This window comes from Pan paniscus, chromosome 10 (assembly GCF_029289425.2).
Source record: "Pan paniscus chromosome 10, NHGRI_mPanPan1-v2.0_pri, whole genome shotgun sequence".
Classification (NCBI taxonomy): Eukaryota; Metazoa; Chordata; class Mammalia; order Primates; family Hominidae; genus Pan; species Pan paniscus.
The window spans coordinates 99,652,512-99,678,291 of record NC_073259.2 but is presented as its reverse complement, the minus strand read 5'-3'; the positions used below and the strand labels follow the sequence as shown (position 1 = coordinate 99,678,291).

The 25,780-nt window shown below is 38.0% G+C and overlaps 1 long non-coding RNA gene across 1 annotated transcript in view; it reads right to left on the bottom strand.

The window, feature by feature from the left end:
• Positions 1-11,645: 11,645 nt before the first annotated feature.
• LOC129393530 (uncharacterized) overlaps positions 11,646-25,780 on the bottom strand; it is a 54,965-nt gene continuing 40,830 nt past the window's right edge. Inside the window, exon 3 of the long non-coding RNA XR_008620460.2 lies at positions 11,646-13,732. This is a non-coding gene — a long non-coding RNA (uncharacterized LOC129393530). The remainder of the gene's footprint in view (positions 13,733-25,780) is intronic.

Below are 25,780 nucleotides of genomic sequence, written 5' to 3'. Positions count from 1 at the left end.
GGCAAATTACTAGTTTTAGAACTTTAGAGAAGTTACTTAGACTCTTTGGGTCTTAATTTCCTCACCTGTATAATACATAGAACCAACCACTTACAGTAAGAGTGAAGAGTTACTACATGGACAGCACTGAGAATGTTGACTAGCACATCTTAAGGACTTACAAATATTATCATTAATGTTAACTATAACAATTAATAGCTATTATCACTTGTAACAACTATTAGCATTAAAATAATAATTTTAATATTAGTAATTAATAACAATGCTAATGTTAGCATTACCGATAACTATTTTTAGTGGTAATTTTTAACATTCATGATAACTTCTTATAACTGTTCTAGCCAGTGATCATACATGACACCTGTCATTACTTTTTAAGCATTACTTCTTCTAATTTCAGAAAAACCTTCTTAACCATGGCTCTAGTTTCTTCCTTATGCAGATGCTTGATCATGCAAAGTCAAGAAAGAAAAAATAAATTGCTTGAGATTATATGACCAATAATTGGCAGCACTGGGCAGAAGTTGTCTAACTCCAAAATGTGAGGGATTATATGTTTTTGCCTCTGAGTTTAAGCAAATAATTCAAAAACAAATTTAAAAAGGCAACTATACACATAAAAACCTGCATATGGATGTTTATTTATAATTGCTGGAAGCAAGCAAGATGTCTTTCAGAAGATGAATGGATACATAAACTGTGGTACATCAAAACAAGGAGCTGTTATTCAGTACTAAAAATAAATGAGTTATAACTCTATAACTTTATAAAGCCATGAAAAGACAAGGAAGAAACTTCAATGCATTATTGCTAAATGAAAGAAGCCAATCTGAAAATGTCTACATACTGTATGATTCCAACTATATGACATTCTGGGAAAGGCAAAACTGTGGAGATAGTAAAAGGATCAGTGGTTACCTGAGGTTAGGAGGAAAGGCAAAAAAAGTGGAGCAAGGGAGATTTTTAGGGCAGTGAAACTATCCTGTGTGATACTGCAATGGTGGATACATGTAGTCATATATTTGTCCAAACCCATAGAATGTACAACCCTAAGAGTGAGTCGTAATGTAAACTATGGACTTTGGGTGGTAATGATGTGTCAATGTAGGTTCGTCAGTTGTAACAAACGTACCTCTCTAATGAGGATGTTGGTAGTGGAGGAGGTTGGCAGGGGAAGGGGTATATGGAAACTCTATACTTCCTGCTTATTTCTTGTGACCCTACAACTGATTTAAAAAAAAGTCTTTGGGGGGAAAAGTAACTACCATTTATTGGGCTGTACCTATGCTCAATGGGGTTTTTATTCTGCATTGGGACCGTGTTTCCCCACTGAGACATCTGGAAGCAGATCTTCAGCTGCTTTCTTCTGATATCAGTTAATACATGTGTGTACTGTGTATGGGCGAATGGTGTAATGAGAGGAGATCCCCTCCAAACCTCTCCTACCCTTCCAGCAGTGTTCTTAGAAAGTGCTTATCAGTGTCCAGAGACACTGAAAATAATGAGCCAGATGATATCCTAACAATGTGCAAAGATTCAGCCACCTATTCCTTCACCATCCACTCTCAAATTGACTGTCTTCTGTCTTCTATGTCTACAAGACATTATTCCAGGCATGGAGACTTAGCACTGAAAAAGAAAAAAAAAAAAAGGTTATCTGCTCTCATGGAGTTTACAACTCCACGAATGAAGAAGAAAGACCACAAGCGAACAATAAACCATAATATGTATCAGTATAAAGGACTGAACTGTGTGATGGAGGATGACTGACTACGTTAAATCTAGTGATCAGGAAAGGCCATTCTGAACATTTGAGCTGAGATCTGAATGATAAAAAGGAAGTAGCTATGGAAAGATTAGAGGAAAGTGCATTTTGAGACGGAAGAGTTAGACAAAAACCACCCAACATGTGAAGAGCTTGAAATTTTTGAAGAATCGAAAAGTCCAGGATGACACGGAGTATGGGATAAGGAAATTGGGCTAGACTAAAGAGAGCTTGATAAGCCAGGATCCCACAGTTAGATATTACTGTGAGGATAGGAAAAGCCATGGGAGGCAGTGAAGTAATCTGCTTTACATTTTGACTTTTTCAATCATTGTGGCTGCTACATAAAGCATAGATTTTAGAAGAACAAAAGAAAAAGTAGGCCACTGGGAAACTAGTGAGGAGGCTATTATAGGATTCCAGGTAAGATATGAGGGTGGATTGCACCAAAGTAATTGAAGCACAAAGCGGAGGGAAATAGACAGGTGTGGAGGTGAGCTTATGAAAGAGACCTGATACGTTTGCCAAAGGGTTTCATGTAGATATTCAGGTGAAGAAAAGAATCAAGGATGACCATAACTCCTAGTGGTCAGTGGTCAAAGTCTACAGTTAAATCTAGATGTCAATAGAAAGGACAGACAAAGTGGTTTCTGAGCCCAAACACTTTTAGTGTCTATTGAGAATTGGAAGCATTTCTTCTCATGGAGGTGCTAAGGTAGGAGGGCCAAACAGTGCTCCTACATCTCTGGACACTCACTTTCCTCCTGTTCGTGTGGTCCCACCAGCTCTTATTCCTTCATTTCAGGCCCCACTGACCTCCCCTTAGGCCAGTTCTCTTCTGTCTCTCAACTTTCTTGTGTAACCAAAGATATCTTCCTAGTTTTAGGAGAGGTGACCTGTTCTCTTATTCTTTGCACATTCCCCCATACATCTTGCCTAAGAACACACATCTTCCATTTTCCAAGCCTAGACTTTATGCTTTTAAAACAAAAAAGCTATAAATTTTTTCCATTTTTGTTTCTGCTATGTAATTTCCTTTCTGTGTCAAATAATTGTTGAACGTATGTGTTGTCTAAATAGAGGAAGAGCCTAGGGTAGAAGAAAACTCCAAGAAACAGAAACACACACATGCAGACATACATTGATTAATATTTCAAAATCGCTGTCCCTTCATGCATACTTTGCCTTATTTAGTCTCAACTACCATTGTTCCTACTACTCACTGACTTTAAGCTTCTCTCTTGGCCTCTTATGGGTTAGTTTTCTCATACATTAAATTAGGAAACTGTAATGAATAATAATTAAATCCCTTTTAGATCCACAATAATAAACTGTAATTCCATTCTAGATTCTGGACAGAAACTAATATTCATTTGCTGCCTACTGTCTCCCAGGAGTTTAGGAGAAAATTCAGTGGGAGTTTGTCAGCCTATATTGTGTCCCTTGCTTAGATTGAAGATACATGATAAGAACATCAATCAAAACTACAAGGATTCTATTTGAATTGGTGCACTAGATGTCTTCAAGTAGAGAAGTCATCCAAAAGCCCAGATAAAGCCTAAGTTGTGTGTCTTGAGAACCTAGGGCCATTCTGAGAATTGCAGGAACCTGGAGAAATAGCAACACCTAGTAGTAGCAGCTTGTCTGTGGGTACCAAAGGCAATAGCTGAGATTAGAGGGAGACTAGAGGGAAGGAGAAAGAAAGGTGGGAGCGAGGGAAAAATAAAAGAAAGGAAGGAAAGGGAAGGAAATAGGAAAGAAAAAACAATAGAAGATACATATGGTAGACATATACGTAGTAGATACATATAGTAGGAAATATATATAGTAGACAGTGCACATAACATATATCATGGGAAACCCCAGAAATAAGTGTGGAGGGGCAAGAGATAAGAAGATGATAATTTGACTACCCAGTGGTAGCTGAAGAATACAGTTCACACTTTTAACAGATTATTCCAGAAACTGAAGTTTAAAAGGCTAATTTTGCAATATTTTCTATAAATAGAAAAGGTGGAAAGAGGATTAATGCACCCATTCAAATAATATTTGTTGAGCACTTACTATGTGTCAGGCACCATTTTGGGCATTGAGGATAAAACGGTGATAGAAAGTGTCACTGACCTCATGGAATTTACATGAGATAACAATTAGCAACTAAATAAGTATGTTTTATATCTGATGGCGATAGTACTACAGAGAAAAATGGAACAAAGTTGAAGGAATAGAGAATGGAGAGGGCAGGGTGGGGCAAGCCACATTATTTTATATAATGGAAGTTCTCACTGTTAAAGGGATTGATAAGGTTAGCAAACCATAGTCTGAATAAATGTGGTTGGTTAACACTTGATTCCCCAGTGCCTAAGCATAAGGTGTTGTCACATATTTATGGTTCCAAAGACAATGTAACCTTCTGATTCCAGCAATGCCTTAGTCGTGGTATATTCAACACAGCATGCAAAATAATATAAGTCATGGGTAAGTTCAGAAATAAAATTCCATTTTAAATGTTGAAATTCCTAAATCACGCAATTCTTCTACCCGTTTGAATGAAATTATACTACCCAACATAATATTGTAAATAGGGACCATGCAATTATAAAAAAAGTTAAGGACACACAAAATCAGAGGTAAGGCAGAAATCTAGGATAGGTGATTGAAAGTCAGATAAGGAACAGCTTACATACACTCTTTAATAGGAGACATTCTTGTGCCGAAACATTGTTGCTGACATTTCATTTTCCTGAACACTAAAAGAGTCTTTTCAGGTGTTTCCTTTAAAAATAGTTAATTCTGGCTCTAGGTCTTATTGAATTGATTAAAGAGAATCTTGTTTGAATTTGCCTTAGCCTTGCAAGTCAAAATACCAGTGGTGTTTTTATCCCAAATAAGGAAATGAGAGAAAGTATATTGCTATATTTAGGGAACTGCTCATGTAATTGTCTCCTTGAAAATTTCTTAAGTTAGAAAACCAAGAAATTTGAGCTTTCCATAGCTAAACAATCATGTGATGCTGGCATATTAACAGGGAAATTGGCAGCTGCCAGCCTCAAAAATTTCGATGGGATAGTTTCTATATCCTTGCCACACTCACCTGCCAGCCTCAAAAATTTCAATGGGATAGTTTCTATATCCTTGCCACACTCGCTTGCCAGCCTCAAAAATTTCGATGGGATAGTTTCTATATCCTTGCCACCCTCACCTGCCATCAATCCACTATCACTCTCCAGGAATTATACTTAACCATGTTAGAACTGAAGACTCTAATTTCCTGTAATGCAGATTCTTCCCACTATGCCTCTCTCTTGCTGTGAAATCTTGAATTTATTTTCTTTAGATCATTGCTTCCTCGTTTTTAAAAGCAGTGTTAGATATTTCTAAAGTATCTTTAAACTCTAGTAGTCTTAAGTCTTTGTAACACCTGTGAGATGTTTTGCAGATTGAGAAATATTTAAATGCCTTTTGAGTCAAACATGCTTTTGAAGCCTGATTCATCAACTTATTAGTTGGGTAACCTTGGGCTAATAAGTTAGTCATTCTGTATATTTTTTGTCTTTAAAATGGAGATTAAAAATACAACATATTTAAAAGATAAATTAGGTAATAATGAATGAGAAGTACTTAGTTCAATGCCCAGCACTTAATAAATATTCAATAGATGTTTCCTATTACATCCGTGTTTCATGCTGCTCATTTTCCCAAAGACTGTTGGTAGCTTTTGACCATCATTGCATTCATCACATTGCCAAAAAGGGTGTGGCATCTATAGTTTTACTAGAAAAAGGACAGCAATTACAGGTGCTTGTACAAAGACATCTTGTGCCTATATAGTCAATATTCTTAAGTTTGAAACAAATTCCTCTTTGAATGAAATTGCTAGCTCCACCAGTATTGGCTGTGTGTTTGGAAATTTTCTAAAAATGTATTTGTTATATTTACTGTGGAACAAACTACTTCCAAACTTAGTCAAATAAAACAACAACAATCATTTTATTTAGCCCACAGTTCTGTGGGTCAGCTAGACAGTTTTTCTGGTCTAAGCAGGCCTGGCTGGTCTCTGCCAGGCTCTGTTATGTACCTGTGTCTAGATGGGGAGTCAGGTGGTAGCTCGTATACTGGCAGTTAGCAGGCTGTTGATCACGGCAGCAGAAGTGTCTGGGATGACAGGGTCTTGATCTCTCATTAGCCAGCATGCTTGCCTAGGCTTCTTGATACAGTGATGATGACAGTTTTACCAAAGCAGCAAGGGAGAGCAATAGTCAATGCACACACAAAAAGTTTGCAATTTTTAGCTTGTGACACATTTGCTACTATCCCATTGACCAAACCTAGTCACATGGCCAAGCCCAGACTCAATGTGGAAGGCCAATGCCTATCCAGGGCCCTGGAAAAATGAATGGGAATGATTTAAACTGTCTGCAGAGATTCTGCTAGAAACGCACATGCTGTGTTTATTAATCAATATTTAATTAACATTAGTTAAAAGACAGCTGCTTGAAAGAGTAAATAATTGCAGCCACCTTAATGTTTATTTAAAAAATTCTGCAATATTAACTGTCTGTTGGTAACCCTCTCTTTTTCTGCTGAATACACTCTATGATATACAAATCAAATTGAGGCAGGGTATTCTGCTGAGAAAATAATAGACAGCATCCAAATATACTTTTCATTATCATCTTAAATCCTGAAAAATTTCGGACTACACTTCTTATTCTTGATTTAAACCTTAAATACTATAAGGAATAGAAAATGTTCAAACTGACATGGGAAAGCTCAAAATAGCAGTTTTGCTTTTATATTATAAAACAGGTATGAGGAAATATGCAGTAAAACATATTATGTTACCGATCTGGCAGTAAATACTTAAGGTTTTTTAAAATTTTTTTTCTGCAGTCAACAAGAGAATATAGATAACAATACATTTTTTATGAGTCTTCACTATTCCAATGACATGAATAAAAACTATTTTAATTTTAGTTAGACTGGTTAAGTCTAATACTAGTTAAGTCTGGTAATAGTAATGTGATGGCTTCTTACCTCCTTTATCTCTCTTTGCTATTCCAAGTGGCCGGCATCATAAATCAAGCAGAAGGGAATTCACATGTATTCCATGTGCACAGCATTTTGGATAGTCTACTAATGGTATAATATAAGTATCTTATTTGTTTTCATTTTGAAATATATTTGGGGGATGCCCAAGCCTGCTGTACAAACTACAGTAAGAAGTGATTCTCACTTGGTGTTAGATGCCCTTTTGATTCTTAAACTATGAGAAGTAAAGCGCGTGGTTTTGTGGCTTTTAGTTGTAACAGAGAACAATCATATCAAGAACCAGAGCCATATTCTAGTTATTCTTGTGCCGAATAGTATTTCCCAAAAGTCTATGAAAAAATAAAATAACAAGCATAAGGGTACTTCTTAATAATCCATTCATAAAAAAATTATTTAGCCTATATGATATAGAAGACACAGTCTAGACACTGGGAATAAAAGCAATACAAGGTGTGCCAAGGTCAGGGTGTAAGGAATGGTCTGTCCCAGGTGCAGGCAATTAGGGGGTGTGTTGTTCATAGAGAATTTGAAGACAATCATAAACGCAACCAAAAGTCAGTCTTCTTTTTATTATCGCTATATACTGGCAATTGTAAGCAAAATTAGTCATAAAGTACTCTACCTACCCCAATATCTTGTTAGTATAAATATTTGAAACCAATGTTGCAACTACTGTCCAGCTTTTATAATATATAAATATTCCTTCATTTAAACAGCTGTTTCTAAGCAAACAAAGGTAGCATATTATATAGATGAAAAACGGAACTTGAGTTACCACAATCTTCTTATCCTATGGGGCCACTTGGAATTTGTATTTGTTCTTAAAGTAGAGTGCAAACTTTGAGGTGTAGTATTTTTGGTTGGTAAGCACAAATTTTAGTTTACAGATAAAATATATTTGTTACACTATTACTGAAAATAATTTTGTCAAATGGGAGGTTGTTAAAAAATTATCTGCTCCAGCTATCAAATAATGTTACTATAGCAACCCATTTATTATAAATACACCACTGAGTAAAAGCACAATTAAAATATATTTCTAGGCTTATGAAGTTTTCAATATAGTACATCAAATCGATATTAGAATGGGTAATTGCAATACTGCATAATTATGTACATAGCACCCTGTTGGAACAGGGAAAGGAGAAATAGGAATATAGAGGGCCTTTAGAATTATTTCAGATCAATTGACAAGAACCCCAAAATTCTCAAAAAAAAATCCCTTGGAAATGGGCCATCTTGAAAATAGTTTTAATCTTTTTGGTATTATTTTTGAATATACTGTGACCAAGAGGAAAATTTTTCAGACTAGAATTACATGTTTTCAACTGTGTGATTGCAGTTTCATCTCTGTGTTATCTTTCATACTTTCTATATGACATAAAATATATGGGTGCAAATAAAAAACGCTAGGCATAATTGTTCATTTGAAAATATTTACTTCATGGAAATCTTGTGTTTGTCTATGGTTCATACACACATTTGTGCATCTATTCGTCTATTATCAAATTGCTGTAAAGAAATACCTGAGACTGGGTAATTTATGAAGAAAAGAGGTTTAATTGGCTCATCGTTCTACAGGCTGCACAGAAAACACGATGCTGGCATCAGCTTAGCTTCTGGGGATGCCTCAAGACACAATCATGGTGGAAGGCGAAGGGGCAACAGTCACATCACATGGCCAGAGCAGGAGCAAGAGAGAGAGAGGGGAAGTGCCACACACTTTTAAATAACAAGTCTCTCGAGAACTCACTATTGAGAGGAGGGCACCCAAGAGGATGGTGCTAAACCATTCATGAGAAACCACCTCCATGAGCCAATCACCTCCCACCAGGCCACACCTCCAACATCAGGGATTACATTTTGACATAAGATGTGGGCAGGCACACACATGCAAACTATATCAGTGTGTTTTGTTTCAAATAAGCTTTAAAAGCTGTGTACCAATTATTAACATTTTCAGTGTCAGAAGCGATACTCTATTACGAAAAATATAAACACTTGTATTTAAATAAGTGGTTCACAATATAATCCGTGAACTCAAAATTAAAGTTTGCTTTAAGTTTTAAGAAAGCTTAAAGTTTGCAAGTTCTCTTAAGTAATTACTTTGCTAACCTTTTTAGAACGATATGAGTAAAATAAAGGAAGGACTTCCATTGCTAAAATGGCATTTTAACCAAAATCTGCATGGATTTTTTTTTAAAAAATATATACATTAAGTAGAAAGAGAAAGAATTCTTGTTAATATTGCAAACAGAAACTGGACAGAATGATATACTTAAATTTGAGGCACTCTCAAAGATTAGAAAACAGTGGCATGCAGAAACAAGTAATACCTGGGAGTAATGATTAACTTTTTGTTCTGCTTCCTAAAAAATATTATTGAAATAGAACAATTAGAGCTAGGTGATACATACAATATGTCTACATTGTAAGTATATATGTGTGTGCATATGTATGTATATAGTAGGTTGATTAACTTAAGGATCAAATTCATAGGAGAAAATCTACCCCATAGCATAAAAGAGATAAAAATAAGAATTAGGCAACACTATAATATTTTAAGACACCCCTTTTTCAGCAACTTGTAATTTTTTGGATTTCAAGGGTTTTAAGGAGTAAAGTTTGGAATTTTCGGGACATAGAAAAATATTGAATTATTTTAAATTCTAGATGGAAAGATTCTATACTTTTAAATATGCCAATGAGACTCTAAATGTGCTGCTCATAAACACTTAAATTCAGAAAGCACGTTTGAATTCAAATGTCTGTTTTCTGTAGTAAATAAGCGCTAGATCTGTAGTAATATCGGAATTAGAAATAAAAATTAAATTCAATTTTAGTGTAAAAATACACAATAACAAGTAACGTGTCATCTTTCACAATAACTTCAATATCTAAGTTTTTATTTTTTTACAAATAATTTTATTTCTTTGTATATAAACTTTTTAAAAAACGTACTATTGTGTCCGGAATTGGTGGGTTCTTGATCTTACTGACTTCAAGAATGAAGCCGCGGACCCTCGCAGTAAGTGTTACAATTCTTAAAGGCGGCGTGTCTGGAGTTTGTTCCTTCTGATGTTTGGATGTGTTCGGAGTTTCTTCCTTCTGGTTGGTTCGTGGTCTCGCTGGCTCAGGAGTGAAGCTGCGGACCCTGGCGGTGAGTGTTACAGCTTTTAAGGTGGCCCGTCTGGAGTTGTTCGTTCCTCCCGGTGGGTTCCTTGTCTCACTGGCTCAGGAGTGAAGCTGCGGACCTTCGCTTTGAGTGTTACAGCTTTTAAGGTGGCCCGTCTGGAGTTGTTGGTTCCTCCCAGTGGGTTTGTGGTCTCACTGTCTCAGGAGTGAAGCTGCAGACCTTCGTGGTGAGAATTATAGCTCTTAAGGCGGCCTGTCTGGAGTTGTTCGTTCCTCCCTGTAGGTTCGTGGTCTCGATGACTTCAGGAGTGAAATTGTAGACCTTCGTGATGAGACCTTCACTGCCTTACAGCTCAGAAAGGCAGTGTGAACCCAAAGAGCAAGCAGCAGAAAGATTTATTGCAAAGACTGAAAGAACAAAGCCTCTACATGGCAGAAGGGGACCCCAGCTGGTTGCCACTGCTGGCTCTGGCCGCCTGCTTTTATTCTGTTATCTGGCCCCACCCACATCCTGCTGATTGGTCCATTTTACAGAGCCAATTGGTCTATTTTACAGAGAAATGATTGGTCCGTTTTGACAGGGTGCTAATTGGTGCGTTTACAATCCCTGAGCTAGACACAAAAGTTCTCCATGTCCCCACTAGATTAGCTAGATACAGAGTGCTGATTAGTGTATTTACAAACCCTGAGCTAGACACAGAGTGCTGATTGGTGCATTTACAAACCTTGAGCTAGATACAGAGTGCGGATTGGTGTATTCACAACCCCTTGGCTAGACATAAAGATTCCCCAAGTCCCCACTAGATTAGCTAGATACAGAGTGCGGATTGGGGCATCCACAAACCCTGAGCTAAACACAGGGTGCTGACTGGTGTGTTTACAAACCTTGAGCTAGATACAGAGTGCTGATTGGTGTATTTACGATCCCTTAGCTAGACATAAAGGTTCTCCAAGTCCCCATTAGACTCAGGAGCCCAGATAGCTTCACCCAGTGGATCCCGCACCTGGGGCGGCAGATGGAGCTGCCGCCAGTCCCGCGCTGTGCCCCTGCACTCCTCAGCCCTGGGCGGTCGATGGGACCAGGCGCCCTGGAGCAGGGGGCGGCGATCCTGGGGAGGCTCTGGCGCGCAGGCGCCCACGGCGGGGTGGGTGTAGGGGAGAAGAGGCTCAGGTATGGCGGGCTGCAGGTCCGGAGCCCTGCCCCGCGGGGAGGCACCTAAGGCCCCGCGAGAAATCGAGTGCAGCGCCGGTGGGCTGGCACTGCTGGGGGACCCAGCGCACCCTCCTCAGCTGCTGGCCCGGGTGCTAAACCCTGCTGGTCCGGGTGCTACGCCCCTCATTGCCCAGGGAGGCGGGGCCCGCCAAGCCCACGCCAACCCGGAACTCTAGCTGGCCCGCAAGGGCTGCGCGCAGCCCCGGTTCCTGCCCGTAGCCCCGGTTCCTGCCCGTAGCCCCGGTTCCTGCCCGTGCCTCTTCCTCCGCACTTCCCCGCAGGCTGAGGGAGCTGGCTCCGGCCTCGGCCATCCCAGGAAGAGGCTCCCACAGTGCAGCGGCGGGCTGAAGGGCTCCTCAGGCGCGGCCAGAGTGGGCGCCCAGGCCGAGGAGGCGCCAAGAGCGAGCGAGGGCTGCGACGACTGCCAGCATGCTGTCACCTCTCACTATGACTATCTGGGATCTGCTTTATAAATAAACAAGGTAGGGATATAATCTTAAATTCTCAGTAGCAGAGTTCATTCTGTTTTAAAGAGGCTCAAGCTACTAAGTTCAAAACAGTTGTTAAGAGGACCCCTTGAGAAGTAAGAAAACATGTTTTTTAGTAGATGGGAATGAATTGATATTGATCTCTTATTTCTTCTCCTAGATATCTAAGGAATCTATCCCAATATTTCTGGAGCAAATCTATTCCAAAAATATTTGTCTCATTAATATTCAGCAAAAAATGAAAACTCTATAAAACAGCTTTCATGAAGCATGATGGTAATATAGCAGAATTTGTCAACAGCATTTTGTTCCTTACCATCTTCTCTTCAAAGTCACGTAACACTTGTTAAACTTAGTAGAAGGTGGTATATTCTAATATTATGACATTCATTTTATCTTATTATTAACGTAGGTTTCCATTTGCCACTGCTTTGTTTTTTGTTATATAAATATAAAATATTCACCCCTCCTCAGGCTTCCTGAGTCTGTTATGATTAGTATAGGGTGTTCTGTTTGTTTCAAGTCATATGGAGCAGTGAAGTCAACAAGAATCTAAGAATTTCGCATTGCTCAGAGCAAACTTAATCTTTTCTTATGTCACACAAACAGTAGGAGTATTCAGTCAAATAAAGATAGGCTATTCTTCAACATGTTCTCTTTCCTCATGGCCAAAAATAACTGTGGCCACCCTGGTGGAGCTCTGTGGACTAGAGATGTTTCTCATGATTTTTCAGTGAGTTCTTAGGGGTCCCAGCCTCTCAGGCAGGTTATCATGACTCTCCCTCTGAGCTGATGAGATCGGACATCAAATAAAAATGTTCCACCATGTTGTATTTTTTAAAAAAGAAATTGATAGTTGTGGATTACTGGCTTTTGACTTTGTCTAAGAAACTTTGGCTTCCTTACTTGTGAAATGTGGATCATATGAAAGGTTATAATCATTTTATCGGAAATAACAAATGGGGTATGGAGCAAGCCCTCCCAGAACGTCCCACTTCTGCCTAGACTCTAAAAGTGGCTAAAAGATAAAGACAAATGAGTCCTTGTCCGACAATAGAAATTTGATCCCTTCTTATGGCAGCTCTAGCTCCAACCTGTGTCTCTGTTATGTTGCTAAGATGGACATCCCACGAATGATGGATGAAAGCTACTGCGGTTTGAGTTATGATTGTGTGCTAGGCTCTGTGCTAAGTGCCTGAAGTTTTTTGTTTTATCTGATTTTCACAGCAAAGTATTCACATTTTGAGACAAGGGGATTGAGGCTTAAGTATTGGCAACAGTTAAAAGGTGGTGTTTAAAAATGTATGTGTCTCATTTCAGAGGTCATGATAAATGAATTGAAGTCCTTCTGTGCCTTATTCTGTCCTAGTGTAATCCTCTGTGTGATTAGAATTCATCACCACTATGCTTTGCTTGTTTCTTCAGACTCTGTCCTTGTATTTAGAGCATTAATTGTATTAATTAGGATGGGTGATATTATGCTGCAATAACAAGCAGCCCACAATCTCAATAGCTTAAAGCAGCACAGGTCTAATTCTTGTTTGTGTTACATATCCTTTGCTGGTCAGTTGGGGATTCTGGTCCTCAGCATCCATGCTCCATGGCTAAGGCAACTCTTCTGGTTAATCAATATAACATGATTGTTTTCTTTTTCATAAAATAATATTTTATGTCATCCATTATGTAGATACACCCTAACTTTCTTAACAAATCCCCAATTATTGCATCTAGATGGTTTCACAATATTAGTTACCTGATATTCCCATTCCTGTGAGAACATATATTGCCTAGTGTTAAAGAGCACAGTCCTCGGCCAGGTGCAGTGGCTCAGGCCTGTAATCCCAGCACTTTGGTAGGTCGAGGTGAGCGGTTCACTTGAGGTCAGGAGTTTGAGACCAGCCTGGCCAACATGGTGAAACCCTGTCTCTACAAAAATTAGTGGGGTGTGGTGGCGCACCTGTAATCCCAGCTATTTGCGAGGCTGAGGCAAGAGAATTGCTTGAGCCCAGGAGGCGGAGGTTTCAGTGAGCCGAGATCGCACCACCGCAATCCAGCCTGGGTGACAGAGCGAGACAACATCTACAAAAAAAAAAAAAAAAAAAAAAGTACAGTCATCAAGAACCAGACCCTATCCAGACCCTATGGATTTACTGCCATGTGTGCCAAAAGCTGTATGACATTAGGGAAGCTACTTAAACGTCTTGGATCTCAGTGTCCTCATGTGTGAAATGTAATTGTAACTATCTTACAGGGTAACTGTGTGGATTAATTGAGGCTTTAGATGCATGCAAAATGTGTAGACTATGGCTGGCTCATGGTGAGTGCATATATATATAGGTTAATAATTCATGATTAAAAACAAAAATTTCTGGGAGTAGAATTTTCAAGTGAGAGGTTGTACAAATATTAAGGCTTTCAATACACAAAGCAAAATTGAAATGTATTTTTAAATTGATTCCCTGAGAGGAGCTAAAATTACTCTATAGAGTAGATCATGCACCATTTTCTAATGAAGAGTAAGGAACTGATGAAGCCCTCAGTCACATGTGGACAGCTCAGCGTTTTTTCAGTACTATTTTCGTCCTAAATAACACCAGATCTGCAGTCTCCTTTAATCAACTTCCTCTTTACACTCTGGCCTATGACCCACCCAGAACTGTAGGAATATTTGTTCTTTGTTAAAAAGCTTATTTCTGGATCTCAGGCTGTCTCTGATGTAAGGCAAGCCCATCTGTCAGGCCCACCCTTCAGACCTTTAGCCGCTTTCCTTTATAAAAGGCAAGCAAGAACAATTCAACTTAACAAACATCTTTGATAGATGCAGGAACCAGTTCCATGTTTCCTCTCCATGTTTCAAGGCTCTCAGCAGCATATTCTCCTCCAGACATTTAATACATCCCATCAACATTTACATTTTTCTTACCATAAGGCTGTATCGCCTATATAATGTTTACATGAGGCAATGAAGTTTCCAAAAATAAAAAATGCCACTACAGCACAGTCCATATGTTGTTAAGAGTATCATTATACTTACTATTTGACTTTTTTTTTTTTTCCTGAAGAATCTAAAACCCTTATGTTCTTTCTTGGAACTCCATGTACTTAACTACATATTGCTTTTTACTAAAATAATATACATATTACAGAGAAATAAATGCAAAATTTGCATCTAATTTGCTAAACAAGCAAATGAGTTGAATATTGTAGTTTTAGTATCAAAACCTGTGGCCACATGTCAGTGTCATCTGAGAGGCCAGAAATCCCCATATTCATGGATGGAAAGACTCAGATACCATTGATTTAAAAGCTCAAAGTCTGCTGAAAACAAGAGCCCAGATGTAGCTCTTTGTTCCCTAACCCATCTGACTAGCATTTGGTTAATGTCGGTGTCTTGATAATACGTTTAGTGCAATCTCTTCCTCAGCATGATTAACTGTAATAGGGCTGCTGCTGAAAAGGTGTGCTTAATGTATTGTAAAGGGTCACAGATGGGGAGAATTAAGTCCAAGATGCCCAGCTAGCTAGACTATGAAAGCCATAATCCATATTTAATATCCTTTCTCATTAACGATAACAGTCACATATAAGCAATTTCAGTTAAGAACTAATCTAAAGCGGTAACAAAGTTAGATGACATCCCTAATTACAGAAGGTAGGGCTCCATTAGTCCCACCCACTATTGGCTGTTCATCAATGTTAGTAGTAATTAATGTGGGTCTTATGACAATAGGGTGCTCAAAGCAGATTTTTGGTATATGGTTATTTAAGAAAAAAAAGGATCAAGTTTATTCCACATCTTCAGTTATTTCTTTTAAAAAACATGATTAAAAAATCATCTAACTTAATATGTACTCATGTTTTTTCTTTTTATTCTTTTTTGAAAATTAGTGGATATTTATAGGGCAATTTATGTATTCAGTATAAATGAAGCCTCTTTCAAAATATGATTATTTTTGAGATCATCTGATTTTGTTTAGTGGGATTAATTAAATTTATTTTCACCAGATAGACTGTCTTCTTTCGGATAGTACATTATAAAAATGACCTAATGCACTTACTAATTTACAACCAGACCAATTAAGGTGAACCTAGTGTCTGCAGCCCTGAAAGATATTGTTAAGTTAAAAAAAATTGCATAGATAAGTTATAATAAAACCATCAAGGCACCCACAGCAGAAAGGTACCCATGCTTGACTATGTTTCAATTTAGTAGGAATTTTCCATATAAGTTTGAGACTTTGTGCTCACAGCCTTTACCAATTTCCTATTCCTCTTCCATATGGGATTATTAGCCCAGTGCATATTCATAAACTGGCATTCATTTGTTCAATCGGTATTTATTAATCACCGTACTGGTCAATGTACTAAGAGAGAAACAGTTATAACAAAATAGACAAACTCTAATCTTACATTTCTAACCTTAATATTCTTGTAGAGGAGGTAGGTTGTTCAACAAATATAAACACAAAAAAACATAAATTATTATGAATCTATATAAGAACAATTTATATAAATGTCTAATTAGGAATTTATTTTATAAAGCCATCAGTACACGGATTTAAATTGGGTGAAATGGAGAAAGCCTTTTAAAAGGAGTACATCGAATCACAGGAATTTAGAAGACAGAGCAGGGGAGATCTTTCAGATCACAAGGAAGAGCATATGCAAGTTTCTTGGATGGTAATGAGCTTGGTGACATCAGGAAACTGAAAGAAGGACTGAGTGAGTTTTTTTTTTTTCAAGTGTCTTTTGCATGATTAATCTTGGGGCACAAATTATCAACAGGTGGTAAAGGATAAGTGCACATATTGTGTCACAGAATTTAATTTGTTCTGGCTTAACAGAAGTATTTTTTCATAGTTTTGGCTGGATTTGTGCCCAAGTCAGGCTCTTCTCAGAAGCTCCAGGCCCTGGGAAAGAATGATGTTCAATCCACCCACAGAGTCTGGATCTAAATGGATAAATTCCACCAGCAATTGCATTGCATTGAGCTGTTTATTGCTTTATCATGAATCTGTTGCCTAGAAGCTCCTTAGACATCCTCTCTCTGTCTCGGTCAAATTCACCCTACTATTGGATTTCTGGTCATCTTACCACAAAAGAATGTTTGTATCTCCAAATCTTTTTCCTCATCATCTTCTGCAGACGTTTTCTTCTTGTTCCCCACCCTCCATCTGTTCACCTTTGGGGCTAATCAAATACTAAGCTTCCTAATTTGTTATTCCTTTATCTTCTGCCAATCAAATATCTCACATACCTAAAACCAATTTGCAAAGATCACAGTTAAGACAAGTAAGTTGCTTTTTTTAAAAATAGCATCTCTTATCACCCATATTATCACATAAAAGACATTAAGCTATAATGGAAATCAAGAGAATGGGAAGACAAGCCACAGACAGAGGGAAAATATTTGCAAAAGACACGTCTGATAAAGGAATATCATCCAAAAATTATGAAATCATGAAGAACTCTTAAAACTCAGTAATAAGGAAACAAACTACCTGATTTTAAAAATTGGCAAAATACCTGAACAGATATCTCACCCAAGAAGATATACAGATGGAAAGCAAACATATGAAAAGATGTTCAACATCATATGTCATTAGCAAATTGCAAATTAAAACAATGCTATACCACTACACACCTATTAATGCTCAAAATCCAAAACACTGACACCACCAAATGCTGGTAAAGATGGAGAGCAATAGAAACTCTCATTTACTGCTGGTGGGAAAGCAAAATGGTATACCTACTTTGGAAGACAGTTCAGCAGTTTCTTACAAAACTAAACATACTCTTATTATCATGAAATCCAACAATACTCCTTAGTATTTACCCAAATGAATTGAAAACTTATGTCCACACAAAAACCTGCATAGTACTGTTTATGCTGGCTTCATTTATAATTGTCAAAACTTGGGAGCAACCAAGATGTCCATCAGTGGGTAAGTGGATAAATCAACTGCGGTACATCCAGACAATGGACTATAATTTACTGCTAAAAAAATAGCTATCAAACTATGAAAAGACATGGCAATAACTTCAATGTATATTGCTAAGTGAAAGAATCCAATCTAATAAGGTTACATACTGTGTGGTTCTAACTATATGACATTCTGGAAAATGCAAAGCTATGTAGACAGTAAAAGATAAGTGGTTGCCAGAGGTTAGTGGGGAGGGAAGAATATGCAGAGCAAACAGGATCTTTAGGGCAGTGAAGCTACTCTCTGTGATACTACAGTGGTAGATATATGTCATCATACCTTTGTCCAAACCCATAGAATGCAGAACACCAAGAATGAGCCCTAACATGAACTACAGCCTCTGTGGGTGTGTCAGTGTAGGTTCTTGGATTGTGACAAATGTACTTCTCTGGTGAGGGATGTTGACAATGGGGGATGCTATGCATGTGTTGGTGGAGGGCGGGGGGGTATATGAGAAATCTCTGTATCTTCCACTTAATTTTGCTGTGAAACTAAAATTGCTCTGAAAATAAAGTTTGTTAATAATTATTATTATATCTGTAAACAAAACAGACCAAAGCTTATAGTCAATTATATTAAAATATGTGAGTAAATATATTTGCATTTATACAAATATAACTACAAATTATAAGAAACCTAATGGAGGAAAAGTAGAGCATATAACAAGTGAAACTTAAGTTAATTTAAACTTAAAGATGAGTAGCTATTTGACAAAGAGTGGGAAGGACAATTATTCCAGGAAGAAAGATAAGTATGTGACTAAGAAAGCGTGATATCCACAGTAAGGTAAAGAACATTGTTAAGAAATAAGTAATGGATGTAAGAAAGGTACTGGGGTGAAGATGCTAATAGATAAGAAAATGTTTTCTTCAGGCGTCCAGGCAATAAATATTTGGTTCTAAGCTGTCAGCATTAGTGGATTGTGTTTAACAAGTATCAATGACAAGTGAAACAAATTAACACATTGCCAACTTAAATAGTATATTGAAAAAGGCTACATAGTATGGAATTATTTGTGGGGCATCCTGTGGCTATTACACTTACTAATTTGCAATATCAAAGTTTTTCATTCTTTGGTGTGTGAATCTTAATACAGGCTTTCTCATATTTATACTATTTGTGTAGGTTCGTGTTTTCTGTTTTACTTTGATTTTAGATGATACCTGGAGTTAGAAAAATGGAAAAGTGGAAAAGTTCCCAAGACTGCCCTCACTTCTAATAACAACTGCAAGTTTGTGTTGGAGGGGTTTTAAAACCACCCTCAGGCTGGATAATTCACTAGAAGGACTTACAGAGCTCACAAAAAGCTGTTATTTCACAGTTATGGTTTACTACAGGGAAAGGATATAAATTAGAACCAGTGAAAATAAAACGTGTATAAGGCAGAGTATAGGAGGTTTCCAAACATGAAGCTCCTGATTTCTCAAGATGTTCTATCCTCTCAGCATAGATATATGACAATATGCAAAGAGAATTGCCAACCTGGGAACCTCACCCTGGCTTTGGTGTCCAGAGTTTTTGTTGGGGCTTCATTATATAAGCTTAATTGATTGACTGGTTGCCCACATGATTGAACTCAGTCTCCAGCCACATTCTGCCGGTGTTGAAGAGGTCTAGCTGATACCATGTGGCAAGAGGAGCACGCCATGAGTCACCTTGTTAGCATCAACTATTAGGTGTGGTAAGAGGGGCCCACCATGAATAACAAACGCACTCCCAGGCAATTAAGCACAGCAACAAACTACAAAATTAGGAGAATCAGTATAGATGCTCACATCCAGTTATTGCTATGTTGTAGCTGGTAACTTCTTTCTTTTTTCTTTTCTTTTCTTTTTTTTTTGGATACAGAGTCTCGCTCTGTCACCCAGGCTGGAGTGCAGTGTCGCGATCTCTGCTCACTGCAAGCTCCGCCCCCAGGGTTCATGCCATTCTCATGCCTCAGCCTCTCGAGTAGCTGGGATTACAGGTGCCCGCCACCACGCCTGGCTAATTTTTTTGTATTTTTAGTAGAGACGGGGTTTCACCGTGTTCGCCAGGATGGTCTCGATCTCCTGACCTCGTGATCCGCCCGCCTCGGTCTCCCAAAGTGCTGGGATTACAGGCACGAGCCACCGCGCCTGGCCTTGGCTGGTGAGTAATTTCTGTCAGTCACCTGGATCCAGTGTTTTTACAGCTGGAAAATGGGTCAGTTATATAACTTATCAAAAGGTTATCAGGCATTAAAAAAAAGTGGCAGTGGTGTTTAGTGAATTGTGTTTACATAAAATAAAAACTAAAGCGCTAGATAAACCTCAAAACCTTGAAAAATTCTGTGTCAGCATGGCATGTGATTGGATTCCATATAAGTCAGGTAGAAAAAGTCCTTGGGAGGGAAGTTTGGGTAATGGGTGTGGCATATTTTCAGGGCTACATCCAGTGCTATATTATCCAACTAAACAAACAAATTGTGTCTTATGTACTTCCTATTTAACTACCAAAGAGAAGGAGAGAGAAACAGGATGGAGAAATTTTGTCTATATTTTTGCAACTAGAACATCTAGGAAGATGCTATTTTAAGTCCAACACAGTTCATTGCTTTATAGTTAGTAATGGTTTGTTTTATGAATTACATTTGTATGAAAGCTAAACTCAAAAGTTTTTAATCCAACTCTACCAGAGCTAATGGGAAGAAAATTTCTGAATGTCTTGATTTTAAGACTGAATAAACAGGAAGATGTCATAGACAGGGAAATAAGAACAACATTCAAAGTTCAACATCTGTGAGTAAATGAAATGTGATTGATAATCAAAGGCAAGAACTCTTCCTTTTTTTTCTTTTAGATGGAAACTGAGAAGAAGCCACAGGTGCATACTAGATGTCTGATTCAGATGCAGGAAAAGCTCTTTGAGAAAGAGAGATGAATTTCATCTAAGCATCTAGTTAAAAAAAAAGTGGGAAAACACATCCTGTGAGGCATAGAAATAATGATATATTGATTGATGATTCATTCCATTTATATTTAGCATCTAGTGTCTGCAAGGTACTGTGCTAGATACTGGGGATAGAGAAATAAACAAAATAAAAGGAGTCGCGGCCCTCAGGTGGCTTATACTGTAAAGGTAGAGACATCCAACATACAACTTAGTATGCACATAATTAGATTTAATTCCAATATATCTTTAAAGGAGAATTATGACATGCTAAAGAATACCCAGTGGGAAATACAACCAAGAGTGTGTGTGTGTGTGTGTTTGTGTGTGTGTGTTTGTGTGTGTGTGTGCGTGCACGTGTGCACTTTGAAAGGTGCATTTTGAAAGAAAGGAGCAAGGCATGTGTACTTTGAAAGAAAACAGCAATGAGGAAAGGCTTTTCAAAGGAGGTAACATTTTAAGTCAAGACCAAAAGGATGATGAGAAATTAACCAAGTAAGAACAGAGGGTGTTGGCAAGAGCAGCTGATAGGCAGAAACAACATTGTATAAAAGTCTGTATGACTGGAATTTAGAAAACAAAAGGCATAAAGTGAAGGTGCTAATGTTGAGATGATGCATAACCAGATAAGACCTACAAATAATTTGGGTGTTCAATATATGGAAAGACATTAAGCATATCCTGAAATGATCAGTGTTATCGAAAGATCATTCTGTAAAATAGAGAATGGATAAAGCAAGATCAACATGGAAAGCAAGAAGGCCAATTAGGGGTCTATATTGTTATATCATCATTTTATAATGGTTGCTTGGACTAGAGTCACAGAGTGGACATAGAGAAAGGTAGACAGATTTGGGAAATATTTTAGGAACTAACATTGACACTATAAATTTAGTAATTGACAATATAATGGCTGAAAAGGGGGTGATGTCTAAAATGACTTCCATGTTTTTGTGTCTCATTTTCAAACTTATAGTTTTGAAAGAAAAAAGAATTGACTTTAATTGCTTCAAGGCTCTTGAATCTCTAACAAAATATTTGCCTCTTTTTTGATATTTGTGAAGATGCCCTTTTGTAGAATTAAACATACTTTTGATAGACGGGATTCTGACCTTTCTGAATGCTTTATCAGATTCTTTCTTTAAAATGGGAAGTGGGGATGAGGGTTTCTTCGGAAAAGAAATGAAAAAGCAGTGGATGGGTGGCAGTGATGAAATATGTTCAAAGAGCCTATTCACTTGTCACTTGGCAGTGACCTATATTATGGAGCCTTGCTACCATTTCTGACAGTTTCATTAGATAAGTCAAGTTCAGGGTTGTCCAGAAAAGCTAAGATCTCTTCTCTTCAGTCTTAAAAAATAGTCCAGAAATTTACCTTGGCATATTTGCAGAAAAGAGCCTGGAACTGCTATCTTTGGAGACGTCTGCTTGCAAGGTTGTCTCTTGGCTGGTGTCTATGAGCTTGTGTGGCAAATGGTTCCCTGCACTAATATAAAACTCTCCCTAAATAATAAGAGTGGCTCACTGTGCCTAAATTACATAAACAATATGGTTTATGCTAGACATCTGCTTTCCTTTTGGAAACCTGACATTTTGGTACAAGCTACATAGAGAGTGCCCATGTGACCAGCCCCCAATAAAAACCCAGGGTGCTGAGTCTCTAACAAGCTTCCCTGGCAGATAACATTTCACACATGTTGTTACAAATCACTGGCTGGGGGAATAAAGAACGTTCTGTGTGACTCCCCTGGAAGACAACTCTTGATAGCTTATGCCTGGTTTCCTCTGACGTCTGCCCCATGTGCTTTCTCCCTTTCTTGATTTTGATTTGTTCCTTTTCCCTGTAACCAATCTTTGCCATGAACATGATTATAAGTTGAGTCCTGTGAGTCCTTATAGGGAAGTATCAAACCAGGGGGTGGTCTTGGGGATCCCCAACACAGTAAATTACTAGGGAACATTATCTTGCTGTCACCCGAGTTATTCCTCTAACAAGGCATTGGACATGGATTATCAATATTATAATTCAAGAGAGTAATGAGCTTGTCATGTACTTTGGGTCAAGATTATTTAGGACAATTTCAAATGTGAGTGCATCCCTTTAATATATCTTGAATTTGTTTGATTCACCTGAGGAAGATGAAAGTATGATTAGAATTATAATTCTGCATGTGATAATCTCCAGGAGTATAAAAACAAAAATGTCACTGATGTAAGTACTTTGGACTTCGTTTTCATCAAATTTTCTTTGTTGCTCACATTCATATCATTGATGTTATATTCAGACCACAAAGCTTTATATGAGAAGGCTCTAGTATTCAAAATGTTTTCTAAACAAAGGTAAAATATCTCATTGAAATGATGGTGAAATGAACAATATACAGGAAACAGCTGAAAACTGCTTCATGCTAAAAGCTTCCTGTGCCACAGAAGAAGGAACAGCATCAATAACATTGTCAACCATAAGTGACCCCTGGATTTGAATTGTGATTGCAGAAATGGCAATGTCCTTTCATTTAGGCAATTACTAAGCCTCTTAGAGCAACTTATGTGTGCAGGGTCCAAGATTCTTATTACCTACTGAAGCCTTTATTACCCTGCACAAATTTAGCACTCACTCTCTAATGCTCTGCTTTATCAAATTCTCATAAAATATCAATAACGTGCCCTGAAGAATTTTCTACTTTTTCCCCTCTGGAGCCATAACACAGTTCTTTAATCTCTGGTTATTATTTTTCAGTTGAAACGTACTAGGCTTCTCCTGAAATGTATTCCTAACCCTACCCCAGCCAGGTCCATGATTGGATTGACACTGTGTGTGTGTGTGTGTGTGTGTGTGTGTGTGTGTCTACTAAAAATGTCCTTGGGTAAGGATAAAGAGTAGTTGTGAATATTAGCCCATGCTTCACTTCGTGTGATTTTTGAACTCATTCTTAAACTCTCCTAAGGCTTGAAAATAAAGCTAAATATTTACCAAGAGATTATTACTTGCCTGATACTATTCTATTATTTTTTTTTTTTAACACACCAACTCATTTAAACCTTACAATAGGCTGGGCACAATGGCTTATGTCTGTAATCCCAGCATTTTGGGAGGCTGAAGCTGGTGGATCACTTGAGGTCAGGAGTTTGAGACCAGCCTGGGAAACACTGTGAAACCAATCTCTACAAAAAATACAAAAATTAGCCGGGCATGGTGGCGAGCGCCTGTCATCTCAGCTACTCCGGAGGCTGAGTCAGGAGAATCACTTGAACTCAGGAGGTGGAGGTTGCAGTGAGCCGATATCGTCCCGCTGCGCTCCAGCCTGGGAAACAGAGCAATACCCTGTCTCAAACAACAATAAGCAACAACCAAACCTCACAGCAGCTTATGCGTTAGGTGCTATGGTTATCTTCATTATTTCAATGGAGAAACAAGACATAGAGGTGTTAAGCCACTTGTCCTAGGTCACACGGCTATTCAGGGGAAGAGCTGGCATGGGATGGGTCAGTCTGATTCAAGCCTGAGCTCTCAACCACGAGGACTTACTGTCTCTGAATATTCATCCCTTGTTTTTCATATTCACCCCCTCAGCAGTGACTGTGGCTCCTCTAATCACACTTCATTTGTTTCTGCAGCTGTATGCTTTTCTACACTTCGCCCATGATGTGCTTTGTCCTATGCATTCTCAGCCTGCGAGCTCTTCACTCAGGCGCCCTCTCCCGTAAAAGCGTTTCACAGTCTGATAGGCAGCCTGAGAAACACTGTGCAGACGGTACAGGAACAATTATTGCCCATGGGGCTCAGACTGTGAACAAAGTGTGAAAGATTATTTCTGATTCCATTACTTTCAATTATTTAGACTCCCTTGCCATAGTGTGAGGAAGTAGAACTACACCAAAAATCTAGACTTCTAACATCAAAGAATGCAATTCCAAAAGACAAAAATTCTGACAAAGGAGGCCCCAGCCTTTCTTTCCCAGTATTGAATCCATGTTTGACTGTAGAACGTGTCAGACAGTTTTAAATACACGCCGTCAATTTCTACTGGGAGGCTTTAGAACATTTTCCCTTCCAGTGAAATTATATAATTCTCATTAAAGTGTTATCTTATGGTTCAAATGATTAGCAAATACTATCTTCTCTGAATCCAAGAAAGCTGAAATTTTGTAGCAGAAGAAAATTCCAGTAACTTCTACATGTTTTGTTAACAAAAAAATCTCCTTAGCTTACCACATAAAATTAGTTTCTTCCTTCCTTTCCCTCCCTCCCTCTTTCCCTTCCTTCCTGCCTTTCCCTCCCTCCCTCCCTCTTTCCCTTCCTTCCTTCCTTTCTCTTTCTTTCTTCTTTTCTTTCTCTCTCTCTCTCTCCCTCCCTCCCCCCCCCTCTCTCTCTCTCTCTTTCTTTCTTTCTTCCTGTTATTCTGGATACTTTTCAGTCATGCAACCCTTATTCTTTCCCAGTCTGTAGTTCTCTGTCTCAGAAATAAAACGTTCTCCAAAACAAATTGCAAATTTTTTATTGTATAGTACCAAGAATTTCTAATTCCTTAGAATATCTATAATGTTAAGCTGATGGCAAATCTTAAGGTTTTTCAAGTGTAGTATTTTCTTTCTTGTAAGTGACAGCTATTTTCAGTTTTCTCTCTTTCCTGAGCAACTTTCCCAGGTCATTTTCTAATCTGTTAATTCTATTAATAAACTAAAGGAATCTAGACAAAAAGAAACAAATGGAAACTGATTATAAGACTTATCAACTCTACATATTTTTCAGGTAAATTAGTTTTTTAGACTGGAGTCCAGTTTAGGACTATTTGTCAATTGTTTATATATGGATTCTCTTGGAAATATTAAGAAAAATTAGAGATTCTCTGGAGTTACTTGAATGGGGAAAAAAACTTAAGTAGTACTCAGTGGTGTCCTTCACCAAATTAAATTTTCCTGAATATGAAATTGTATCTTACATTGTTGGCTACAGATTTCACAAAGAGGGATTATATATAAGAAACATGATGGAAACTATATCTCATAAAAGTTTATGATTCAGGCCCCACTCACATTTAATGAGTATCTGTAATAACAAGCAATTATAATTTGTAAGTAATAAGAAGGTAAACATTTAGAAAATATTGGATAGGTGGATAAATGGATGAGTGGATAGATGGATGGATGGATAGGTGGATGGATGGATGAATGGATGGATGGGTGGATGGATGGATGGATGAATTCAACACTCACTTTACATACAGAGTGA